The sequence below is a fragment of the Dreissena polymorpha genome, chromosome 1 (genome assembly GCF_020536995.1).
Source record: "Dreissena polymorpha isolate Duluth1 chromosome 1, UMN_Dpol_1.0, whole genome shotgun sequence".
In the NCBI taxonomy this organism is placed as follows: domain Eukaryota; kingdom Metazoa; phylum Mollusca; class Bivalvia; order Myida; family Dreissenidae; genus Dreissena; species Dreissena polymorpha.
In genome coordinates this window covers 15,274,073-15,280,286 of record NC_068355.1, presented here as the reverse complement: position 1 = coordinate 15,280,286, position 6,214 = coordinate 15,274,073, and positions in this window count along the sequence as shown.

Sequence of the window (6,214 nt, the reverse complement as noted above, 5' to 3'; positions counted from 1 at the left end):
GATTTTTTGTATATTTTGTATGTTAAATATTGTGTTAATGTTTAATTTTGTTAATTAATATAAATATAAGCAGGACAAGGGAGGTAATACACTACAGGGGAAACAAATGCAATAAGTTTAAATTTATTGTTACAGATTTGCCTCCCTTGTAATATATTTAAATTTTACCAAATGTAAGGCTAACTGCATTTTTGTAATGCATACTACTACTACTACTACTACTACTACTACTACTACTACTACTACTACTACTACTACTACTACTACTACTACTACTGCTACTCCTGCTGCTGCTGCTGCTGCTGCTGCTGCTGCTGCAGCTGCTGCTGCTGCTGCTGCTACTACTACTACTACTACTTCTACTTCTACTACTACTACTACTACTACTACTACTACTACTACTACTACTACTACTACTACTACTTCTACTGCTTCTATTACTACTACTACTACTACTACTACTACTACTACTACTACTGCTCTACTACTACTACTACTTATACTACTACTACTACTACTACTACTACTACTACTACTACTACTACTACTACTACTACTACTACTACTTCTACTACTGCTCTACTTCTACTACTACTACTACTACTACTACTACTACTACTACTACTACTACTACTACTACTTCTACTACTACTACTACTACTACTTCTACTACTACTACTACTACTACTACTACTACTACTACTACTACTACTATTTCTTCTGCTACCACCACCACCACCACCTACTACTACTACTACTACTCTATTATTATTACTACTACTACTACTTCTACTACTACTACTACTACTACTACTACTATTTCTTCTGCAAACCACCACCACCACCACCACCACCACCACCACCACCATTCACAGTGACAAAAAACGTATTCACAAAATGGCTGCTACTACAACTTATAGCCCATATAGGGGGGCATGCATGTTTTACAAACAGCCCTTGTTATTTTGAACTCCACCTTCCCAGAATAGTTTAGTTCCTTTGGGTCTCAGGTGAGCGCCTTAGGGCCCATGGCCCTCTTGTTACCCTTAGTACAGACCCATGTACTTTAAAAAACGCCACTCGCTGCGGTGTTCATCTCAATGTGTTCGCTTACCAATATGATCCCCGCGATGAGTGTTCAGATCAAATGTCGCGGGCCGATTGCCATAAGGCGAACACCGCGAATCAGCACAGACCCATTCGCTTCAAATAAAATAATTCAACATAAACGTATTGTATTGATCCCTTTCATTTAAAAATAATAATGAATAACGTATTTCACACCCATGCCCATGACAGTGTTTTTTGTCTTATAAAACGCCATGTATAAAAGAAAACATTGTTCGCACTTAGCTGTAGGATACCGCACCTGGAGGAGTGTTTATTGAGTGTTTGATTATTCAATTAACAGTTTGAAGCCAAGGAGAATTCATAACTGATTGTAATAATCGTATTATCCCGAGTCTCAAGATTCCCCGATACATACGTTTCAACTGTCTCAATCGCATGCATGCAACTTCTCCCATCTTTATCTATTACTAAATAATCCCATATATGCCCGATTTCCATTTTTAAAATCAAATTATGGGTGGGTAATATAGACGATTAGAGTCATAAACACACACGTTTGCAATTTTCGAAAGTATCAAACGAATTTCCACATATGATTCTATTTAAAGATTTGATGAAATAAGCGCCCAATCAGGACAGTTGTATTGCATCGTGTACAGCTATTTTAGGTTAGAACTACAATGAAATAAATGAATTTCTCTGTTCTGATAAAAAGCGCGCGAAAATTGGCGTGGGTCAGATAGGAGGGGCGATCAATATCATCGGATCGATATGACGTGAAATTATCTGAAAGCTTGGAAATAATGAATCTGTTTTTAACATTTTTAATTGTTGTTATTTCATTTTCAAGCACTTTTCCAGCCAAATCCAAGCATTTTCTAAGCACTTTTCAAGGCTATGGTTGAAAATAAGCACTTTTAAGCACTCCAGATCGTTTTTAAGCACTTTTCAAGATAAACCTTGATTTTCAAGCACTTTTCAAGGTCTGTGCGAACCCTGATTACTTAATAACTATTGATTTTCATTAATATGTAGGTAAATTTTGTCATATACCTAATTTATCATCCTTTTTAAAATCCGGAGACGGGTTCGAAACCTCGGTTTTACGATACATATTTAGGGAATGTCGAATATAATGCATCACTGGTCCAAAAATACGCCGAATACCCTGTGGATTATATGACCTTCCTCGGTAGCTTTTGTAAATATAATAAAATGTTAACCTTTCTTACATAAAATGTGACCATGTATTTGAATTATGAACTTTAATTTTGAATTAATATTTGATTTGCCTGAAAAACTCTCGTATCAAAATTAATGTTATCGTAAATGACTAGTTATAAGTGAAAACAATGGGTAGGCTATGATCCGATTATGTATAAGACATAAATAAATACTAATGCAGTTTATTTCAGGTAAAGTGTGAGGCCGGAAATATTAAGTGTATGGAAATTCGTAGTATGGAACGAAAACTAAAATTTCCTGAAGTAACACAAATGATCTCATCTAAATATTAACTACGATTGTCTTTTTAACGTATTAGTTTACATTTGTATAATATTTGGTGTTTAAAATTTCTATAACGGTGAATGATCCAAACGTTCGTTGACAAAGTCATTACCTCACCCACTAACAACCGTGCATTTGACATTGCAATATACTGTACGTGTCGAGCTGCAGTTGTCTGTTTTGGAATGATTCCTACCATTTTCAGCGCTGCCATAATTAAACAGATAAACAGCAAAAACTGTCGTAAACCGAGCTTTACCAAACTTACTGCCAAACTTACTGAAACTTTTGTGAGTTTGAAATATCATAATCAAGTTTTCAGATTTCAATAGTCATAAAAACGTCGCTCGATGATATGCGTTTTGTCTTAATATTTTAGTTTCTTGTTTATATGTGCGCATGAGTATTTTGCAGTTCAAATAGTTGTATACTTATTGGCCGTGTTGTGCATTCAAATATGGCTTAACAAAAAAACCCACAAAAACAACAACATCATCATTTATTTATACAATAAATAATTGTGTGGACATAATGATTGGTCTACACAACTCAGTAGTAATTAAAATGTTTAATCAATGCACATCACTAACATGCTAGTAGATTGATGAATTAGACCACTTTTGCTCACAAAACCGAAATGTTACTTACACTGTTTATATACTCCTTTGTAGTTATTGTTATTTGTTCGTGACATATCAAATTCTTTTTGAACAACAAAACGCTTAGCAAAGTTCTCTCTGTTATGCAACACCAAATAAGGACCAAACTAACCGTATGATGTGAGATCCTGTGCTTTTAAAGCCACGGTAACTCAACGTACTCACATGTCTAAAATATCCGCAATTATTACAAAACATTAAAAATTATAATTGCCATGCGCTGTCCGTGACAAGAAGCTGTAAATAACGGTCATTTCGTTTTTATTATCATTCAAAGATTCTAACAAAGTATTCTGTTGCTTTTTTACCCAGGATTGTTAGCGAAATATGTATGATTGTATCGCGTGTTTATTTTATTTTCTACTGTTGAAGGCATGTTTAGTGTAACCCGACACATTGCATTATTTCGACGATTTTTCCAAAGTGTGTTTTCTAAAATCGTCTATGATTATTGTACGAAAAGAGTTGCTATATAAAGGTCTTTATAACTCATAACATCGGTTTGTTTAAGATACGCGACCTACCGTTGAAAGTTATCGAGCCCAAAACTTTTTATTAGTTTTGTCGCAAGATGATTTTTTATTTATGGTTTTTAGTTGTATATGTATTTTGTTATGAAAGCAATTTCTTTAAAAACAATTATTTTGATATAATCCGTATGCTTTGCAAACATATTACAATTAATTTGAAATGACCGATATGCTAATAAAGCATCAAGTCGAAAACAATGATTTTATTTGGCCCATCTGTTTTGGAAACATGTAGAAACAAAGAATTTTATATGACCGATATGTTATGAAAGCATCACTTCCCCCAATTAGTTAAAACTCATATGCTTTGAAATCATATATTCCGAAACAATGACATGGATTTTACCGATTTGTTATTAACTCGCCAGCTTCAAATGGATGGTCCCGATATAACCGATAGGTTTTGAAGTTTAATAAATACTTTATACAGAATGATTTACCTACCTAACCTATTTTTAGTTCAGCAACTTGAACTGAGACAAACATACAAGTATATGTTTACACATCTCTAGATAAGGCTATATCTATATCAATTTCTTTTATACCTAATGATAAAATATGACATTTCTGCAGTGAAATAACAGCAGTGAAAATAAACAAATTGTTATTTTCAGCGGTGAAAATAACAATTTTTCGGAACTCCTTGTTCTATTTTCGACATTCCACCGAATCCAACAAATGTTCTTTTTATTTTATATAATAACGTCATTTCGTCACACTAATGACGTCATTTTGTAAATGCATTGAGGAACGCCACGGGAGAAATGGTAACTTTTCAGCGAAAGGGAAACAACAGTTAATTATTTTCTTGAAAAAGGGGCATAAAAGAAACAGAAAATATGTTCATGTCAGTGTAAGATCGTTTGTTATTTCACTCGTGATCATAGAAAAATAATATTTTCACTTGTGGCTGCGCCACTCGTGAAAATATATTTTCTATGATCACTCGTGAAATAAAAAACGATCTTACACCGACATGAACAAATATGCTCTATATCTGTAATGTTTTGATGCACCAACTAGACTTGAAGAACTCTGAGGTATAAACAATAAATATATTAACAGATTACAATTCAATGACTTTTGGTGAATACAAAAAAAAATTCTGCACGAAGTACGTTTCCTAAGCTAATTTTAATGAGTCAATTCAGTGTCAATAATATCAATTACTCTGTTACTCATTTTGTTTTAAAATCTTCTTTATACCTTGACAAAGTGCGGTGTAGTAAGTTAACACAAATAAGTATAATATAGTATATTTTGAAAGATGCATCTTACAATACAATTCATAATTTCTGAAAACTTCTGAAAAATACACCTCTAAAATATATACCGTATATCATTTCAGAAGTAGCAGATGTATCGATGACATGTTTCAATTTAATCAATAATATTACTATGCCTTAAATGTATTGATCATATGCAATAATGAATTTGAAGTCGAAATTTTAAAGAGAAGATGATTCGGAACTAGTTTCGAAAGATTCCTCTTGATGTCTTGTCAAGCATTCAGTAACACTCTAAAACACGCATACTATAACAACAACATTTTCTTTCCGGTACATGTATAGCATACCGGTGTTCATATACATCTGCTTGTTTAAGTCACATATATTTAATTTACCAACAAAGGACTCGCGCACCAACGAACTCGTCTTTACCTTTGTTTTTGTCTCTTGTTGTCAGACCAACAAGTTCATTTTTTTCATAATTTTACATAATTGCATTTTTTTTACTTTTGCTGGTTACTGAAAATATCAAATATGCCATATAAGCAAAAAGACCGTAAGTACACTTCAGAATAGAAGAGAAAATCTATCCTGTGCGCTTATTGGTTCCGTATCATGGAAACCAACATGAATTCACGGTGTAGACCCTCCCGTGGACAAAAACGTACAAGCAGACAGCCAATACCGTGGATACTAAGAAAACACTGAGCAACTAAGCTCTAATTACTGTCAGATGATAGCCATTCCCATAAAACATCTAAAGAAACGGTTGTTAAGTTTTGGCTGTAATAAAAACACAAAACAATCCACCTGTAATTATTACGAAAACGGACAGCAAACTGTAAATAGCAGTATTGTAAAACACGCAGTCATTTTGACAGTGTTGTTTTGGTCACATTTGCGCCGAAAAACGGACCCATTCCGAATCTCAAAATGTATATATGTTTCCAAAATGACTGTAAAAAATCACATTTGAAGGCTTCCAAAAAATACTTTATTTTGAATTTGGGTATCGAACACTTGATCTATCAAGTTCTGTGAGTTTAACCATAGCATATATAATGTAACAAGCACTTTTATTGTAATTTTTAAGCTTGTGTTGTAAGCAAAAACACACAATATCTTACTTTTAGTCATACCAATCCCATCCAAAGGACACCAGCCCCATACCAAAAATGGTAAGAAAACAACACCGTTTTTCATAACTATAAAAATA